This window comes from Mauremys mutica, chromosome 22 (assembly GCF_020497125.1).
Source record: "Mauremys mutica isolate MM-2020 ecotype Southern chromosome 22, ASM2049712v1, whole genome shotgun sequence".
NCBI lineage: Eukaryota > Metazoa > Chordata > Testudines > Geoemydidae > Mauremys > Mauremys mutica.
In genome coordinates this window covers 20,011,999-20,032,789 of record NC_059093.1, presented here as the reverse complement: position 1 = coordinate 20,032,789, position 20,791 = coordinate 20,011,999, and the positions used below count along the sequence as shown (strand labels likewise).

Sequence of the window (20,791 nt, the reverse complement as noted above, 5' to 3'; positions counted from 1 at the left end):
CTGGTGACTAACAGTAACTTTGAAATAGGAAGATTAGTATAAATGTGATGCTCTCTGGTTCCTGATAGGAAGGGCACACTCGAATTACTTATGGGATAATGGAGTTGATAGAAAGGACAAATGGGTCCACCTCAAAACAGGGCAAACTGCAAAAGGCAAAAATGGGCCCCTCATCTGGTCAAACTGAGGGATAACCATGCTGCAAACAGTTCAAACAGCTTTAAAAGTTACTATGTGGGAATCAGGAAAATTATTAGAGAAAAAAAAGTATTGATAGCCCTAGAGGTGTTTATGTTGTTGATCTCCCTTGCAGATTCTCTGATGACTAACATGGGCTAAGTGCCCACAGAAGGTTTTCCCGCACTCACTGCATTTATAGGGCCTCTCCCCTGTGTGGATTCTCTGATGTTGATAAAGGCCTGAGCTGCTAGTGAAGCATTTTCCACACTCACTGCATTCATAGGGCCTCTCCCCTGTGTGGATTCTCTGATGGGTAAGAAGGTTTGAGCTGCGACTGAAGGTTTTCCCACACTCACTGCATTCATAGGGCCTCTTCCCTGTGTGGATTCTGTGATGCTTTATAAGGATGGAGTAATCACATATGTTTTCCCCAAACTCACTGCATGTATTTTTTCTCTTACCGCTGAGGATTTCCTGTTGTGTTGTGGTTTACTTGAGGTCCTTCTGAGTTCCCTGACAGGAAATACATTTACCCACTTTCTCCCCTGGCTGGTTTCCCTGCTCTCCTTCTGGTCTGTGCTGAATGTCACGGGATTTTTCCTGCTTACGACTCCAGGACACATTCCTTTTCGATCTTTGCGATAATGCTCTGTGTTTAGCCACTTGCTCAACATTTTCCTGCTGAGAATTCTGCTCCTCTTTCTCACCTACCATTGCGTCACCTGCTGTGATAGAGACAGAAACCTCAGACAGGGATGGAAAGGGGAAGGCCAAGCCAATACAAGTACTGGAGAGAGGTCAAATAAAAATCAGGAACTGAACTCCCCCAAACTTCCCCAAACAGGAGAGAGGAGGGGATCAATTCAGCCTTCACATCCCATCCAAATTCACAGGGGGAAGGGAGGAAGCTACTGCCTGGTGTCTGCTAGGGTCTACAGGAAGCCATGAGCTATATTTACCCTAAGGATACGACCCCTGCTAGGGACAATATTGAACTGAGAGACCTTCCAAGGGCATTGTAGGGCATCCCAGATGTTTCCTTCAGGCACTTACAGATTCTGAGTTGGTTTAATGTTTTCTCACCTGTGAAGGGTGATTTCAGGATCTCTCTTTCCTCTGAACCCTGGAGGTCTGGGACCCATGGCTCTTCCCTTTGTTCCAGCTGGGAGATCACATCAGGTTGGGAAATTGGAAACCCTGCTCAGATGAAAGAAAACAAAGGAGGTCACTTGATTTTCATAACTTTGTCATAAAAACCATTCTATTAATTTAACTTCAGTGCTTAGTGTGACGGGTGTGCCTGGGGCAGTCCACACTGAAAATGCCAGGGTCAGGGCAGGATGAAAAAGGGAGAGCAGATGCTCCCAAAACTGGTGGTTAACACCAAGTTAAACTCAACGACCAGTTCACAAACTGTGCTTCTGATCCCACACACGGGTTATCGAGAAGCTGAAAAAAGAAATCACACAGCCCCCTTTATTGCATTCCAGTTCTCCGACTCCCAATCAGCACCTAGGTCCAGTACAGTGAGAGGTTATTTAAAAACTCTGCTCATATACAAAATGTTTTTTCTGACCCCAAAAGGTCAGCCACATTACAAGATCACTATTGGTTTGGATCTTACCCAAAAGACCACACTGCCAGCCAATCCTTTAGCATGGAAAGACAAGACAGGACACGACACAAAAAAAATTGTTAAATGGAAAAGCAGTGAGATGCATTCCAAAATCTATGTATTAGGTTATTAGCAGAAAGTCCGTCTGGAACACATCCACAAGTTCGATGGGTCTTTCAGTCCTTTGTTCCAGGCTTCAGTTTGTAGAGAAGTTGCTCCAGAGGTAGGAAGAGGGATTGAAGACAAAATGGAGATGATGCAGCTGCCCTTTATATTCCTTTTGCCATGTGGCTTGTACTACCTGTGTCCCAAACACAAGCTTCACAGCACATGGCATGGAAAAGCCTCGGAAGTCTCAGCACAAACATACCCCTGCAGGTCTTGCTGACTCAATAGGTTTATGCCCTTGATCAGGGATGGGCAAAGTACGGCCCACGGGCCACATCCAGCCGACAGGACGGTCCTGCCCGGATCCCTGAGCTCCCAGCTGGGGAGGCTAGCCCCTCCCCCACAGCCACGCCACACACGGGCAGTGCTCCTGCGGGGCGGGGCTGTGCGCTCCTGCTGGGCAGTGTGTCTGGCTCTGCGCGGTCCACGTGGCTGCCAGACACGCTGCTCTGAGAGGCATGGTAAGGGGGTCGGGGGGTTAGATAAGGAGCAGGGAGTCCCGGGGGGCAGTCAGGGGACAGTTGAATGGGGCGGAGGTTCTGGGGGGACGGCGGTTGGATCGGTGTGGGAGTCCCAAGGGTCTGTTAGTGGGCAGGGGGGTGGCTAGAGGTCAGAGCAGTCAAGGGACAAGTAGCAGCGGGGTTGGGTAGCGGGTGGGGTCCTGGATATGAACCCATATCCACACCCCCGCCCCCTGACAGACCTCGGGACTCCTACACCTATCCAACCCCCCAGTTCCCCATCCCTATACTGCCCGCCCAATCGTCCCCTGCTCCCTGTCCCCTGACTGCCCCCCAGGACTCTCTGCCCCTTATCCAACCCCCTGGTCCTGGCCCCCTTACCACAGCCACGCGGACTCGCCGGAGCTAGATACAAGGTCCCTCAGGAGAGCGCAGACCAGCCCCCTTACCAATGCCATTCAGAGCACTAGGAGCTCGCAGCCCCACCGCTGCAGCACTGCCCAGGAGCGGTGGGCCAGAGCGCTGAGGGCGCGGCATGTTGAGGCTGCAGGGGGACAACGGGGGCGAGGGGACAGCAGGGGAGAGGGGACAGCAGGGGAGAGGAAGGGACGGGGAGCCTCCCCGGCCGGGAGCTCAGGGGCTGGATGTGGCCTGCGGGCCGTAGTTTACCTACCCCTGACTTACATGTTAGTTTGTAAAAAGAACAGGAGTACTTGTGGCACCTTAGAGACTAACAAATTTATTTGTGGTTTATCTTGCATTTCTTTTGCAAACAATTCTGACTTTTATGACTTGTTACCTGTAGTCACTTAAAACAAGATTGTTAATTACCAAAAAAAAAAGATGTTATTGTTTTATCCAACTAGCGTGTTTGGATTAAAGTGTGTTGGAAACTGCATTTGGGATGTAGCGGGGTGGACGTCCGCTCCTGCTCTGAAGGGTTGAAAACAGCCCTGGGAGGGGGCTGTGGCTGGAGAAAGCAGCTTTTAGGCTGGGCTGCTTGGGGGAAGTGGCTGCAGCTGGGGCCACGCCCCAAACAGACTCAGCTGGCCCTATAAAGGCAGAGAAGCCAGGGGCATATAGAATCTCTCTCTGTTTGTAGAGGGAGATGGGCCCGGCTGCAGGGAGCTGGACACAGGGTACCTGAGTGGAGCAGGGCTGGGGAAAGGCAGAGGAGCTGGGGAGCTCCAGCCTGGAAAGCCCCAGGCTGCGGCCTAGCAGAAGGCAATAGGTACTGGGGGGTTGCAGAGGGCAGCTCAGGGGTAGGCAAAGAAGCAGGTCCAAACCCTCCTTGCCAGTGATGAGTGGCTGATACTGCAGCCTGCCCCAGGGTGTGGGGCTAGACGATGACTGGCCTTATACTGAGCCAAGGTGGGAATAGTGGGTGGGAGTTCCCTGGGGAGGGGAGACCCTAAGACTGAGGGGTTACTGCCAGAGGGCAGCACCCCAGGTAAAAGGGGCACCAGGTCCAGGGAGGGGCACGGGGGGCCAGAGGGCAGGCGAATCACCGGCCTGCAGAGGGTGCGCGGGAGCTGGAATGAGCTAATTCCCAGAAGTCACCAGCAGGGGGTGCCGCAGGGATGAGCCCACTCACCTACATGGGATAACAAGGCTGGTGCATGTCAGTTTCCACTGATGAAATGTCAGACTTCACATGAGCTTGCTTTGTTCAGTAGAGTGTTGGACAGGGAAAAGATGCACATTTCTGGGGGAAGTCTGGGAACAGAGACTTTTCTGGGGTTTTCCTGTGCTGCACTGTAACTCCTGAGTCGCTGACTAGCAGCACTAAATACTGTGTAGCTGGGAGCGAGTTACATGCTGGAGACTGCGTGTTACCTGCCCAGGAGTGGCTGCTCTCACAGTAAAAGAGTGTAAAAGTCACCCCAGCTTGGGAAACTGAGGGGACACAGCTGTTCAACACTCCAGATTGCACTGTGGTTAATGTCACAGACACTCAATTTCAAAGAGGCTCCTAAAACACAGAGAAAGTAAATCCATGTCCCAGAAATCCAAGACTCCAGAGAGAGGGCAAGTCTCCCTGCCACTGCTTCTTGCTGACGGAGAGGTCCAGAGACAATGAGAGAGTCCTGGGGAAGCTGGGGACAGTAAACCTCGGGCTGGTGGGGTTCAGTGGAGAAAGGGAACAGGAAGGGCAGGGATAGTACTGAATGCAGGATCTCAGCAGTACTAGATGTCAGGATAGCACATAGTGCAGTCCATTGAAAAACATAATCCCAACTAGACATACAAAATGATGAGGTCTAAATTAGCTGTTTCCACTCAAGCGAGAGATCTTGGAGTCATGGATAGTTCTCTGAAAACATCCACTCAATGTGCAGCAGCAGTCAAAAAGCGAACAGAATGCTGGGAATCATTAAGCAAGGTATAGAAAAGACAGAAAATATCATATTGCCTGTATATAAATCTATGGTGCACCCACATCTCGAATACGGCTGTAGGAGCTGGATTTTATAATGTACTGTGAGAATTTAATGTATGATTTGATTTCGTCCTGTCAGCCACCCTGTTTGAATAGCCGAAAGGAATGACAGACCAGAACAATCCTTCTGACTGATTATGGTCACCTTTTGTTTTAGGATAAATTACACTGTCTACTATGGTTTCCTCTATGTATTACAAATTAGGCACTCTAGTTAAATCTACATGTCTTTGTTTTAAGGTTTAGTAAATAAGAGACAGGATTCTCTATTGTGTCTATGTTAAGTAGATTAGAGAAACATTAAAGGCAAGGTTTCATTTGCAATGTCTTTTTGCTCGATATAAAATACTACTGTTTGTATTCTCAGTGGGTTTGTGTGAATGAGGATGTATGCATCAGGAAAAGAGAAGGTGTAAAGGCCATTGTTATAGCCAGAGTCAAGGAAGAAGGAGTCAAGAGACTTAAAGGACATCAAAGAATCATCAACGCGCATCCATAACGAAGGGCAGATTGATGACTCTGAGGTAAAGGCTGGTACCCCTGAGGACAATTGATTAAATCAGAACAAAGGACAGGCTGACCCTCTCGGAGGTGCACTGGAATGTTTACACCAGTTAAGAAGTAACCGATCACAAACAGATACAGCAAAATCCATAGACTTCAACAAAGGAAAAAACCCTATAAGAACCAGGGTGCTTGGCCATGGGAGTTTGGGTTCATCTTGCCACACTCCCAGAGCATTGGATTGCGACCGACAAAATCCCAGCCCCACACTCATGCTCAGTGTAATTGGCCATTAGATTGACTCGAGCTACAACAGACTGGTAACTATGAACTGCTCTGGCAGAGGGGGTGTGTGTGTGTGTGTGCGCGTGCACCTTCCTCTAGAAAGATCCTGTGTGCTTTGTAGGAGCATAACACTGCGTTCAGATGTGGTCGCCCCATCTCAAAGAAGTTTACTTATGCAAACAGGAAATATTTGACACTGTGCAATATTGTTCCTGTGTTCTGCAGCAGGGGAGGGTCTGTGGCAGTGTGTGGGTCACTGGCATATTGGGGTGATGCAGAGACAGGACAGAGCAGAGGTAGCATTGTGGGGCTGGCATGAACCGTATCTCTTCATTTCCCCTTGCAAGAACTGAGGGGACAGGAATCCTTACCCAGCAAGGTCACATTCTCATAGTTTTCCTGCATGACGTCTCTGTAGAGTGCTCTCTGAGCAGGGTCCAGCAGAGCCCACTCTTCCCTGGAGAAATACACAGCCGCCTCCTTGAAGGTCACTAGCCCCTGAAAGAGCAAGAGTCCAACACTCATTACCTGCTGCCTCACTCACAGCCCCACTATTTGTGGGGAGAGAAGTCAATCAAATGCAAGCTCTGGGTGGATCACAGTCAGAGTCCCACCTCCACCCCACTCAGAGCATCCTGGAAACACCAGGTTAAGGGGATGAAGCGAGAGCCCCTTTTCTCTCCCAGCAGATCCATCACACACCTACTAGCCACAGACCGATACAGGAGATGGAGCCCCTAGCAGGGACTAGGGAGAGCTCCCTCGTAGGAAGCCCAACACCCTCCCCATTGTGAGGAGCTGGATATGAAGGGAGGGGAATCTCCCCTAAACCTCACTGGTGGGTGCCCCCTTCATATCTCACAGCGGCTGGTCAGTCAGGTCAGGCTCCAGCACTGGGAGTCTGGTCAGTTTTCCTAGCCCAATGTAGGAGGGTTATTTTCTGTTTCACAAACTGGGGTATTTCCACCTCCTAATCTCATGGGTCTGTTCCTAGAATCTGGGCCATTCATTAAACTCCCCCCAGCAGGAATGTCACAAGCTGTCCTCCTCCCTTCCCCACCTTGTGCATTTCCTGCCCGGCTCCAAACCAGACTGTGCAAATCTTCCCATCTCCGGTGAATTTGCTGTCCCTCTCCCTCCTGCAGGAACCCACCAGCTACCCCCCGATAATCCCTACCTGAACAGGCTCCTCTGCAGCCATTTCTCTCCCCTGTCCCATGGCAGGATGGGATGAGCTGGAGTGAAACACGGACGTCATTCTGCAGCCTGGGAGGGTGAGAAGGGCAGTTGTGGGGGTTACAGAACAGGCTTTAGTTAATGTCACAGGACGATTCCCCCAGGCCCTTTCCCTGCAGACAGACATCCTAGATTCTGCCATCCTGGGAAAATGCTCAATCTCTGTATTACAGTGTAGACCTGGCCCCTCCTGCCAGGCTAAGCCCACAGAGAGATTTTTAACCTTCCTTCTCCCTCCCCCAATCTCATAACTAAGTCTCTGAACACAAGGCTAGAAAAGAGCAGAACCCAAGGAGTCACTGTGGGAGATTTCCCTCGGACACTGACCCCCCGGCAGTCACACCCCAGCAGGGGGAATATGGAGTCAAGAACTGGCTTTTTCCTCTGTCTGATCCTTTTCTTGATCACTGGAAAGTGGTTCTGCCCAGGGATGCTGCAATACATGTGTCTGGGTGCACTAGAGAGCTGGAAATCTCTCCCCCCACTCATTTCTCCCACTGCCCCTTTCAGTCTCTCCTTCCCCTGTCCTCTCTCCCTGTCCCTCTGGCTGGGAAAGTCCCATTCCTGGGGGCTTTGCTCTCCCATGGCTGGATTTGCTCCTAGCAATTGCTAATGGGAGGAGAGGCTGTTTGTGCAGAGTCACTTTCTTGCCAGTCCCCAGCACTTTCCCAGAGGACTTTCAGTTACCTGGAGTCTGTGGTAGAATTTGTATTAACAGGGCCCAGGGCTGCCCCCAAGGGGCTAGGACCAGCTGGAGAAAGTCATCACCTGGGCCAGGCAGAGAAGCAGCTTTAATTAAGGTCCCACCCCCAAGATCTAGGACAAGGACTGGGGGGGGGGTGAAGGCAGCATGAATATTCCCTGTGGGACCAGAAGTTCCTGCAGTTTTCAAGAGGGGAGAAAAGAGAAATCTGTGATTTCACCTGACAGTATTTGGTAAGTGGATAGAAAGTTACCAGGGTGAGTAACTTTCTCACCCTGGGGCTGCCTGGCCGCGCTTGGAGCCAGAATTGTGGCACAAACTGATCCAGGAGCAGGATCAGGGTTAGCAGCAGCCCCCAGACACCCCCCAGTACCCAGAGCCCAGACCCCACAGCCGGGCCCCCAGACACCCCCACAGCCCCAGCCAGGGTCCTGCCAGGTCTTCCCTGGCCCCCAGTCCCCAGAGTCCCTGGCCAGGGGCCCCAGACACCCCCAGAGCCCCCACCAGCCACAGGGAGAGCTGGGCACTGGCGAAGGGGAGAGAAAATGGGGCACAATCGGGGGGGGGGACAGGGAACTTCTCAGGGTTTGGGGGAGGGGGGGTCACCCTGGGGGCTGCTCGTGGCTCTCTAGGGAGAAAGGGGGCAGGACGGGGGGTCCCCACGGGGGGGGGGCAGCGGTAAATCCGAGGGGATCTCAGCCCCCCCCCTTTCTCTCCCCGCTCCTCGGGGGTCACCGGCTCTTCCCCCCCCGGCCATGTCCGGGCTGCACCGACACTTCCCCCCCCGTCCGGTCTCCCCCCACGGAGGGGTTAATGAAGGTCTCTCTCGCCGCGATCTGCGCATGCCCAGAGCACAACGCCACAAACCCTTCTCCGGCCCAGGAGAGGCTCCAACGGCCCCGCGCGAGCCAGGCAGAACCGCAGCGCCTCGCGCGCGTCCGCGCTCCCGTTCCGGCTCCCTCGCCGACGTCACTTCCGCTCCACTGAGAGCCCGGAACTACATCTCCCAGCCTGCCCCGGGGGCGCGTCCGCCCTCTCCAGCCCAGGTGAGGGAGAGGTCAGGAGCTGGAACTGCGCATGCTCCGTGCGAGCGCCCCTGGGGGCGGGAGAACAATGCTGCTGCTGCTGCCGCCTCCGTGTGAGCCGGTGAGTGAGAGACCCCCGGGGGGGGGGCGGGCACGTGACTCTGCCCCGGGGAACCTGGGAGAAGCCTCGGAGCCGCCTCGGCCCCAGGAGCTGCAGCAGGATCCGCCCCGGCCCCGCTGGGATGGGGGGGCGGAGCCCGGGGGGGTGTCGGGCGGGGGGAGAAGCCGGAGTTGCGGGGGAGGGAAGGTCGGTGGGACGCGCGGGGGGGGGGCGTTGAACTGTCTCTGGGCAGCCAGGAAATCCCCCGGGGGGGGCGGGGAGTTAATTGGCTCCTGTCCCTGTTTGTGCCTCTCGCCCCCGGTACAAATTCTCTCCGGTTCTGCCCCGTTTCTCTCTCGGGGTCTCGCTCGGGCTGTAACATCCGGGGAGATTCGCCCCCCCCCCATGATCCGCTCTCTCGGCTCCCCTGTTCCCCCCCCCGGTCTCCCCCCCTCGTTTTACCTGCAGCGATTTGTCCTTGTCTCGGTGGGAAATTGTTGCCCTGGGTCAGTCCCCAGCACGTGGCTGCCCCTGGCGTGGGGGCGGGGGGGGGGGGTGAGATGCCGGTTCTCTGCCAGGGCGGGGACGGGAGGGGCACGTGTCCCCCGTGGGGACTGCCCGGACCCCGGTTTCCCAGTCCCAGTTACTGCTCCTAACTACCACCACAGCCACCAACCACCTGCCCATCCCCCACTGCTGCCCCCTTACCTCATCCAGGGACCTGCCAGCTCCCCCACCCCCTTTGCCCTCTTAAAGCAGCTCCTCACAGGGCTCCCTGCTGCCTGTGGGGGTGGGAGGAACCATCACTTTCTGTATATGTATTGGATAGTAATATAAAATCCAGTCCAACAGCCCCCCTTTTCCCTCTAGTTATGTAGCAGTAATATAAAATCCCCTCAGATCTCGACGGTGTTCATAGACTATCAGGATTGGAAGAGACCTCAGGAGGTATCTAGTCCAACCTCCTGCTCAAAGCAAGAACAATCCCCAACTAAATCCTCCAACAGATTTTTACCCCAGTTCCCTAAATGGCCCCCTCAAGGATTGAACTCACAACCCCAGGTTTAGCAGGGCAGTGCTCCAACCACTGAGCTATCCCTCCCCCCTCTCATGTTATCACTTGCGTAGTTTCTGATATGTATTCTCTGCAAATCTAAAAATTATCCTAAGCCCCACTTTTTCTCTAATTGTCTATTTCTAAATGACTATGGCCTGAGATTTTTCCCTGTCTCTTTAATTATAAAATACTAAGAAAATCTCAGATTTACACCTTTTCTCAGATTCCTGAACATGGATATAAAATATTGGCAAATGTTGCCCATTTTCTCTCTATTCAGTTATCAGATATTGATGTGAAACACTCAGATTTTACCTCGTATCAACAACTGATATAAAATCCCTCTGATTTTCCACTTTCCTCTCTAAACGTATTTAATATCCATCAAACCCAGAGGCCTCCCCCTGTTTGGGGGATCAGTGGTTCCCAGCTGGTAACAGGAGAGTTGGCTGGACCCTTTTCTTTTCTCCAGCTGGCACTGGGTGAGGAGGTCACTCTGAGTGCAGCGTGGGTCCCAAAGCCCATGACAAATGGTCTCTGGGAGGGGTTGCTTCCCGCAGTGCGAAGATGTAGCTAGTGACAGGGCATGGACCTTTCTTGCCCTCCAGGCCTTCCATTCTCCTGTTGAAGCAGCACCCCCCAGGGATCCCTCTGCCCGGGTGACTGGCCAGCAGGGGGCAGTGATAACTTTCTATCCACTTAGCAGACACAGTGAGGTAACTGTTGCTGGGGTAGGGGGTGGGGTGTCTGTGTGGGGAGATTGCAGCTGGAGCTGAAGGGGCATTGTGGGAGGGGGAGGCCTCTGGGTGACTGGGCAGAGGGTTCTGGAGGTTTTGGGGGGGGAGGGGTTCTGATGTGCCCAGCCCTGAGGCTGTGGGTCCTGGAGGTGGGTAGCACTGGGGATTGGTGGTGCAGAACAGTGAGGGTGGGCATCTCTTGGGGAGGCGGGGCAGGGGGCTGGAGGGAGCCTGGTGCTGTGCCAGGGGCTCAGTCGTGCCCAATGCACAGAACTGGGTGGGGGAGTGCCAGGCGCTAGGTCGGAATGCCAGGCAAGCAGAGGGAGGGGTCCCATTGTAAAGCATCAGGGGGTCCCAGGCAAACGGCCTGGCAGGTCCTGCTGGAGGGCAGGTGGGGTCCTAGGCAGGCAGTAGGGGAATCCTTGGCAGGCAGTGAGGGACTGAATTCCCAGTGAGGGGTCCCCTGGGGGGGTGTCCCTGGCTGTTGGGGGCTCTTGGTGGGGGGAACCTTTAGGATTCCCAGCCTGCCAGTGATGGTCTGGTGGGGGTTCTCTGGCCAGTGGGGTGCTGAGGGGTATCTGGAGTTCCTGTTCAGGGATTTTGGTGGTTGGGTCCCAGGGAATATCTGGTGGGACTCTGGCTGCGGGGTCTGGGCTCTGGGTACTGGGGGTGTCTGGGGGGCCCTGGATGGAGGCTCTGGGGGCTGCTACTAACCATGCTCCTTCTCTCTGATCAGCTTGTGCCAGAATCCTGACTCCAAGCACATCCCAGCATTCCCCAGCCAGGCCCAGTCACCATGATAACTTTCTAGCCACTTATCAAACATCTTGAAAACTCCAGGACCTTCCAGTTCCATTGGGAAAATTTGTGCCCCGAGTCCTTATACTAGATCTTGGGGGTGCGGCAGGTGGGAAGAGATCAGCAATTCTCCCTGTGAGGAGGGGCTCTCATTAGCGGCTCTCCCCAGAGAGCTAAAGGAGGGAAGCTGCTCAAACGCTCTGTCCCTCTCTGCTCAGGATATTGGGGTTCAGCTTCCTGGGTCAGATGCTGCAGCCTCCATTGTGATCTGGGAGACCAGGCTTAGCAGCTGCTGCTCCCCCAGTGGGGCCTCTCAGTTGGGAAGTGACCTTAATTAAAGCTTCTTTTCTGCCCTGCCAAAGTTATGACCTTCTCCGCTGGTCCTAGCCCCCTAGGGCAGCCCTGGGCCGTATTAATACAAATTCTACCACAGACTCCAGGTAACAGACCTCAGGGAAAGTGCTGGGGACTGGCAAGAAAGTGACTCTGCACAAACAGCCCCCTCCCCCCCCATTTCTCCTCCCATTAGTAGTTGCCAGGAGAAAATCCAGCCCTGGGAGATCAAAGCTTCCAGGAATGGGACTGTCCCAGCCAGAGGAGCAGGGAGAGAGTAGAGGGGAAGGAGAGACTGAAAGGGGCAGTGGGAGAAATGAGTGGGGGGAGAGATTTCCAGCTCTCTAGTCCACCCAGACACATGTATTGCAGCATCCCTGGGCAGAACCACTTTCCAGTGAACAAGAAAAGGCTCAGACAGAGGAAAAACCAGTTCTTGACTCCATATTCCCCCTGCTGGGGTGTGGCTGCCCTGGGGTCACTGTCTGAGGGAATCCCCCACAGTGACCCCTTGGGTTCTGCTCTTTTCTAGCCTTGTGTTCAGAGACTTTGTTACGGGGTGAGGGGAGGCAGAAGGGAGGTTAAAAATGTCTCTGTGGGTTTAGCCTGGCAGGAGGGGCCAGGTCTACACTGTAATGAAAGAGATCAAGCATGTTCCCAGCATGGCAGAGTCTAGGATGTCTGTGTGCAGGGAAAGGGCCTGGGGGACTCGTGATGTGAAATTAACTAAAGCCTGTTCTGTAACCTCCACAACTGCCCTTCTCGTCCTGCCAGGCTGCAGAATGACGTCCATGTTTTTCTCCAGCTCATCCCATCCTCCCATGACACAGGGAAGAGAAATGGCTGCAGTGGAGCCAGCGCAGGTAGGGATTATTTTTTTGAGGGGGGGTTGGTGGGTTCCTACAGGAGGAAGAGGGACAGCAAATACACCGGAGAAGGGAAGGTTTGCACAGTCTGGTTTGGAGGTTGGAGCAGGACAGGAAATGCACAGGGTGGAGAAAGGGAGGACAGGGTGTGACAAACCTGCTGGGAGTTGTTTAATAAGTGGCCTAGATTCTAGGAACAGACCCATGAGGTTTGGAGGTGGAAATGCTCTAGTTTGTGGAGCAGAAAATAACCCACGTGAATGGGGCTGGGAAAACTGACCAGACTCATAGTGCTGGAGCCTGACCCGACTAACCAGTGGCTGCTGTGAGATATGAAGGGGGCACCCACTAGTGAGGGTTAGGGGAGATTCCCCTCCCTTCATATCCAGCTCCTCACAATGAGGAGGGTGTTGGGCTTCCTACCAGGGAGCTCTCCCTGGTCCCTGCTAGGGGCTCCCTCTCCTCTATCAGTCTGTGGCTAGTAGGTATGTGATGGATCTGCTGGGAGAGATAAGGGGCTCTCTTTGTCCCCTCACTCTGATGTTTCCTGGATGCTCTGAGCAGGGTCGGGATGGGACTTTGTTGACTGCAAGCCACCCATGGCTTCCCTTTGATGGGCTCCTCTCCTCACAAGTAGTGGGGCTGTGAATGGGGCAGCAGGTATTGAGTGTTGGACTCTTGCTCTTTCAGGGGCCGGTGACCTTCGAGAAGGTGGCTTTGTATTTCACCAGTGAAGAGTGGGCTCTGCTGGACCCCACTCAGAGAGCCCTCTACTGGGATGTCATGCAGAAGAACTATTCTAGCACTAGAAAAGGTTCAGAAAAGGGCAACTAAAATGATTAGAAGTTTGGAGAGGGTCCCATACGAGGAAAGATTAAAGAGGCTAGGACTCTTTAGCTTGGAAAAGAGGAGACTAAGGGGGGATATGATAGAGGTATATAAAATCATGAGAGATGTTGAGAAAGTGGATAAGGAGAAGTTATTTACTTATTCCCATAATACAAGAACTAGGGGTCACCAAATGAAATTAATAGGTAGCAGGTTTAAAGAAAATGAAAGGAAGTTCTTCACGCAGCGCACAGTCAACTTGTGGAACTCCTTGCCTGAGGAGGTTGTGAAGGCTAGGACTATAACAGCGTTTAAAAGAGAACTGGATAAATTCATGGTGGTTAAGTCCATCAATGGCTATTAGCCAGGATGGGTAAGGAATGGTGTCCCTAGCCTCTGTTTGTCAGACGATGGAGATGGATGGCAGGAGAGAGATCACTTGATCATTGCCTGTTAGGTTCACTCCCTCTGGGGCACCTGGCATTGGCCACTGTCGGTAGACAGGATACTGGGCTAGATGGACCTTTGGATCTGACCCGGTACGGCCGTTCTTATGTCATGTATGTATGTGTGCATTTGGTGCAAGGCGCTCCTGGCCCTCAGAGACCGTGTGGAGGCTTTGGAGGCCAGGGTGTTGGAACTGGAGGAGCTAAGGGAGGCAGAGAAGTATGTTGATGAGGCTTTTCAGGACACTATAGAATTGTCCCAACTCCGGTCAGACAGCCCCCCGCACCGTTGAGGAGGATGAAAGGCCCAGGGAATGAGAGCAGTCAACGGGAGCAGAGGGAAAGCTTCTCATAGTTGGGATCCTCACCCCAACACTATCTGGAAGAACCTCTTGCACTGAGGTTACCTCACCACGGGAGGGAACTCCACTCATTAAGAAAAGGCAGCTGTTAGTAATGGGAGATCTGATCATTAGAAACAAGGATATCTGGGTTTGTGATGACCGGGAGAACCGTATGGTGACTTGCCTGCCTGGTGGGTAGGTTGCGGATTTCTCAAGGCATCTAGATAGATTTATATGTAGTGCTGGGGAGGAGCCAGTGGTCATGGTACATGTAGATACCAATGACATAGGGAAGGGTAGGTGAGACGTCCTGGAGGCCAAATTTAATCTGCTAGGAAAGAGACTGAAATCCAGGATCTCTATGGTGTCATTCTCAGAAATGCTCCCAGTTCCATGCGCAGGGCCAGGTAGGCAGGCAGAGCTTCGGAGTCTCAATGCGTGGATGAGATGATGGTGTAGAGAGATGGGGTTTAGATTTATTAGGAACTGGGGAAACTTTGGGGATGGGGGAGCCTATACAGGAAGGATGGGCTCCACCTAAACCAAAGTGGATCCAGACTGCTGGCACTTAACATTAAAAAGGTTGCAGAGCAGTTTTTAAACTAAGAGATGGGGGGGAAGCCAATGGCTGCAGAGGAGCACGTGGATCGGACAGAGACTTCTCTTAGAGGAGAGTGTAGGGATAGAGATTTTTCTAATTTTAGTCAGGAAGAGAGGCTGGAAGAGGATTAAGTAGGGGCCAGATCAGACGAGAAGCATTCACACACAACAGAATCTGACACATCAGAAAAGGGCAGACAAATAAACAGTGACAAGTTTTTAAAGTGCGTGTACACAAATGCTAGAAGTGTAAATAATAAGATGGGTGAATTAGAGTGCCTCGTGTTAAAAGAGGATATTGACATAATAGGCATCACAGAGACATGGTGGAGTGAGGATAATTAATGGGACACAATCATTCCAGGGCACAAAATATATCTGAAGGTCAGAGCAGGTCATACTCGGGGGGTGGGGAGGGGAGTGGCACTGTATGTTAAAGAAAATGTAGACTCAAATGAAGTAAATATCTTAAATGAAACCGCATGTTCCATAGAATCTCTATGGATAGTAATTCCATTCTCTAATAAGAATATAACAATAGAGAATATAACAATAGAGATCTATTATCGACCACCTGTCAAAGACAGTGATAGTGAGGATGAAATGCGAAGGGAGATTAGAGAGGCTATCAAAATAAAGAACTCCATAATAGTGGGAGATTTCAATTATCCCCATATTGACTGGGTACATGTCACTTCAGGACAAAATGCAGAGACAAAATTTCTCGATACTTTAAATGACTGTTTCTTAGAGCAGCTGGTACAAGAACCCGCAAGGGGAGAAGCAACTCTCCATTTAGTCCTGAGTGGAGTGCAGGATCTTGTCCAAGAGGTAACTATAACAGGACCGCTTGGAAATAGTGATCATAATATAGCAACATTTAACAATGGACCATCAACATTTAACAATGAGCCATCAAACAGGCTAGACAGAACTGACACCAACTTATCTGGGGTGTTTCCCGGAAGCAGAGCACAAGTTTGAAATACGGGCAGCATAGGGCCAATATTCATAAAGTCAACTACAGAAATGATACACATCTAGAGATAGCATCATTATAATCAGCCAATCAGAACCTCTCCATAGACCCCTTACACAACAACCTTTCTACAATATTGGCTGCAAATATAGAACAGTGGTCGCAACGGTGATCTATACAGTTTCAGATTATGTCAATAACGTCACAGGAGGTGACACGGCATCAGTGAGACTGATATTGGAATACTGCCTCCAGTTTTGGTGTCCTCATTTGAAAAAGATGTTGTGAAATTGGAGCTGGGGCAGCAAAGAGCCACCAAATGTTCTGAGGGCTGGAGAAAAATGCCTTCTAGTGAGCTATTGAACGAGCTCAACCTGTTTAGCTTATCAAAAGAAGATTGAAAGGTGACTTCATTGAAGTGTTGAAGTGCCTTAATGGAGAGAAAAGATTGGGTATTAATGGGCTCTTTAATCTAGCAGAGAAAGGCATAACAAGAGCCAATGGCTGGAAGGTGAAAAGAGACAAATTCATATTACAACTAAGGCACAAATATTAACCAGCGAGGATGATTCACCACAGGAACAAAGGAAAGTAGTGGATTCTCCATCTCCTGATGTCATCTAATGGAGACTAGATGCCTTTCTGGAATGTGTTTGCCCCAAAAGTAGCTCTTGTGTCATACAGGAGGCCTGTGATATGCAGGGGGTCAGATTAGATGCTCTAATGGTCCCTTCTGGCCATAAAGTCGACTAATTTCTGAAAAACTGAGTGTAGCATTGGGAGCAGCGTCTGATGTTTTCCTGTCTAGCCGGCTTGCTGCCTAGAACGAACGCTCCTTGAGTGGGGTGATCCACAGGGAGTAGCTCAAACCTCCAAAGTGCCTGGCCAGGGGCAGGATATTAGCACAGCAAGGGAGGGGTGTGGCAGTGACATCACAAAGGCCTTTTGCAGGACCTCAGACTATTGGTCAAAGGTGGTGGGGAGGTGGTGACCTCACAGAGAGATGCTGACATCAGCCAGGCAGGACGGGGGCGAGGGGCCAGGGAAATCTCAGAGACCCCTGTGGCTTTGCTTCAGCCAGTCTCCTTCTCCAGGTCTCTCTTTGAGGATTGAGAAATTATTCGGGTTCACGTACGTGAGCGCCAGGAGGAGCCTCTTTCGAGTTTTCTCCTTCCCTTTTCCTGATTTCACTAGAAAACAGCCGTCCCTGTTTAGAAGGTAAGAGCATCCTCGAGGTTTGAAACCTGTTCAGTCTGATCCATCAGGTGACAGTTGAATTCTAGGCATGGAAAACACGAGCTAAAGGAGGCAGAATTTTATTCTGCACCTGGGATTTTGTCCCTTAGAATCACTGGGGACATTAGGGTTTTGTCCTTTTGGTTTCACCTTTTCCTCCATCCATCCCTTCCTCCTTTCTCTTTGTCTCTTGCTTCTTTTGTCCTTTCTCCTGTTCCCCTCCCAAGACCAGGAGTTGTGTGTGTGTGTGTGTGTGTGTTATGGGGGAGCAGTGTGGTTTTTCCCCGTGTAGCCAGCACCAGACCTGGCACCACCCCCAGCTCTGCCCCCTTCCTGCCACTGCAACCCCATCTCACCTCCTGACCCTGGATGGGCGCCCCCGGCCCCTCGTAGCAGGGGGCTGTGCAGGGGGGTCTCCTTGCAACCATGAGTGGGTGTCTGGTGGGTGCTGTCACCTCCGCCAGAGACCCCCAAGAAACTCACTAGCTTCCTCCGCATGCGGGGAGGGGCTCCTACTTTGTCTTGGGGGGGAGATTCCGTGATGTCAGAGCCTATGGTGAGAGGGGTTCGAATCACGAGTCTGGAGTGGCAGGACAAACCCCTCCCCCAGTCAGATTCTGCTAGGGGGCTGGGCTGGGATCTGTAAGGAGGAAGACACAGAAAAAAGCAGCCGACACAATGGAACCCAGGAGTCCTGGCTCCCGGTCCCCCCTGCTATGACCTCTAGACCCACCTCTGCTCCCAGAGCCAGGGATAGAACCCAGAGGTCCCTGGCGCCCAGCCCCCTCCCCCCTCCCTGCTCTGACCACTAGACCCCACTCCTCTTTTAGGCTCGCTGCCTCTTCTATCCATCCACCCCACCTGTCCATCCCTTTGCTGCAGGTTTCTGGGGTGTCACCCCTGCTCTGCACTCCCCCAGTGCAGCCCAAGGCCTTTCCTCCCCCCAACCACACATCCTCACCCCCCTCGTGCTGGATCATCTGATTGGCCCCCTGCCCCCTCTCAAGGTGCACTGTGCGGCGTGGCTGGGGATTGTGCAGTGGCTCAGCACCAGGCAACGCAGAATGTAAACCACAGGCCCTGCCCTGCCCCACCGCACTGGAGCTGCCTTCCAGGTGCATTGGAGCCCAGCACCCTGCACCTGTTCCCTCCTGCCCCACAAGGGGTGAGCTGCAGCCCCACCATGCTCTGCAGAGGGGAGAAGGGTCAAGCCAATCAGCCCATTTAGGATGGGGGAATCAACACCCTTTTTTCTGCACAGCCACTGACCATCAGCAGGATTCCTCCTCCCTCCTGTGCCTCAGTGCAACTAAATCTCCACACCTAGACAGCCGGTCCATCCGCTGCACCCCAATCCCCCATGCCTGAGCCTCCCTGCCAAAGCCCTGCACCTGGCCCCATAGAATTAAGTCTCACATCTCGCTGGGAACTTGACTTCTTGTGCCCAGAGAGTCTCAACCCCCCTCAGTAGATGACCCGAGTCTGAGAAACACAGTGTCCATCTTCTCTAAAGAAGTACGTGGAGAAATTATATGTGACCATGTGGCCTAATGGATAAGGCATCTGAGTCTGGATCAGGCAATTGAGGGTTCATGTCCCTTCATGGTTGTGCTTGTCCAGTTTTACCTTTGTGCTGAAAGTCCTGCTCCCTTCAGGGCTGGAACCTCTTCTTGGCCGCTCAGGCCAATGCTCTGGCTTCAGCTAGAGCCCGGGAAGGAGTTGGGGGTTGGGTGTCACAAAGGCTGGGGCATGAGCCCCAGGTGCTTCCAGTCTCGCCTTTGCTGTTCCTGACTTGCCAAAGAAACTGGGTGGCTGCCCAGGCTGGAGTGTGGAGCAGTTTCCTTCTTCCAAGTGTGCGCCTGTCCCTGTGCTTGAGGGGGTTTGCTACTTAGCGCCTTGGGAGCCTGGGTGTTTCTCTGCTTCTCGCCAGCTGGGGAAAAGCCTCTTGAGGTAAAATCTCCTGCCCCATTGCCAAAGTGAGCACCTGGAGTGGGAACAGTAAGAGGCCTCACCACGGGGGCTGGCCCTGCTTTCCTACCATCTTCTGGTGTTGGCCACAGAGCATCAGCAGCCGCCCCACATGCTGGTCTGTGGGTGGCCTTCAGTGGGTGTTTGGCATGGCAGGGAGCAGGCTGGCTAGGGGTCTTTGTCGCTGTCTGCTGGCCACACACAGGCATGGGCCTCCCCTCCTCTGAATAGCGAGAGTTAGTCTGTGCTTAGAAAGCAGAGACACAGGAGACTCAAGACAAGAGGGTGAGAAAGATTGAGAAAGGACCTATGCAGACAGCCCACACTACAGGGACACTGCCTGGTTAAGGGATGTGGAGGCACCAAATTGCCCCAAGTTTCCTCGTGCCCTACGCAGCTGTGTACTGCTCCAGCGGCGAACTCGATCCCCCGGCTGGCTGAGCTGGCCAGGAAAGCTGCCCCTGCCCCTGCTCCACCTCTTCCCCACAGCCCCCCACCCCCGGTCTGCCCCCACCCCCTCTTCCCACCCCTGCTCCACCCCATCCCCCCCGCCTTCCCCTGAGCTACATCCCGGTGGACGGCAGGAGGGATCAGGCGCATCCAGCACTCACCGGGCGGCGGGAAGTGGAGTGACCTGGCCCCAGCCTGCTCCGCTCTGCCAGCTCGGGCTGGGGGACGGGGGTGCTGTGTAGGGCACCAAAATGTCTAGGGACAACCCTGAATAGATCATTTTTCCACAGGGGCCGATGGCTGTTAGAATAGAGATATTCAGGCTGCCTGCACAGGCCTAGACTTTCAGAACTGCGGTGTCAGAGCTGGGAAGGGGGACACTGGGGAACAGACTCTGTCGGTCTATAGAGATAAGCCCGACTGGTGTGAAGGGCTTTGAAATCTGCTTGCTTGGAAACTAACCCCAGTAAACATCCCGTTGTCTGCGCTTCCGACTTCTGGTCTTTTGCTGTTTATCGATTGTGTGACAAGAGCCAGGGAAGTGGGTAGGGGAAGGGAAAGCCCTCTAACAATGGCTCCTTGCTCCTCTCCCTCCAGGCTCAGAGGTCAAGGAGGGGCAGGACTCCAGGCTCTGCTTGAGGGATCCTGGCATAGGGGTTGGTGGGGGAGAAAGGATTGTAGATTCTGACCTGCGCTCTGGAGAGGAGGTAATAATTGAAGGGGGCATTTCTGCCTCCTCCGGGTCGCCTGGGCTGGAATTCTACATTCCACAGGGGCAAATGAGGGGGTGACGCCATGTGGTCAAAGAAAACCAGTGCTCCAGGTGAGGCTTGAACTCACAACCTCAGCATAGCTCCTCTCAGCACTGATCTATAAGTACTGTGCGCTAACCAATTATGCCACTGGAGCACTTATTAGCTATCATTCTTTAAGACCCCTTAGGTTGATACAGGGAAGGAGTGACCCCAAAACATTCTCAGTGGGGCTGGGAGCAGGTAGCGATAAGTATTGTACTTGGTGGGGTGGATCCTTCTTAAGGGTTCCAGGCACCATTTGACCCTTTTGTTCTTCCCTGTGTAATAACAGAGCTGGTTAAGACTCAATGGAGAGTCTTGCTGCAGACCAACAGAGCTGAAATCACTGATAACCAGCTCTAAGCATTAGTCCTGCTTTGGGACAGAGTCTCTCATGCAACGAACTGCCCAGTCTGCGCTAGCAGTGAGGCTCCCTCACTAACAGCTGAAATCAGGGAGAGCTGTGTGAAGTGCAGGGCCCCAGGGGTGCCTGAACAGGGGGGAACAAGTGGGGCAATTTGTCCGAGGCCCCGACCCCGCAGGGGCCCCGCAAGCCCTGGCCGAGAATCCCTTCCCTGGCTAGAGGCGCCTTTTTAATTTTTACTCACCCGGCAGCGGTCCGGGTCTTCGGATGCACT

The 20,791-nt window shown here is 53.0% G+C and overlaps 1 non-coding gene across 1 annotated transcript; it reads right to left on the bottom strand.

Annotated features, from left to right (window-relative positions):
* Positions 1 to 20,174: 20,174 nt before the first annotated feature.
* On the bottom strand, positions 20,175 to 20,268 carry TRNAI-UAU. Its single transcript has 2 exons — positions 20,231 to 20,268; positions 20,175 to 20,210 (listed from the first exon to the last, which is right to left on the bottom strand). It is a non-coding gene; the product is annotated as a tRNA-Ile (tRNA).
* Between the last annotated feature and the right edge of the window lie 523 nt (positions 20,269 to 20,791).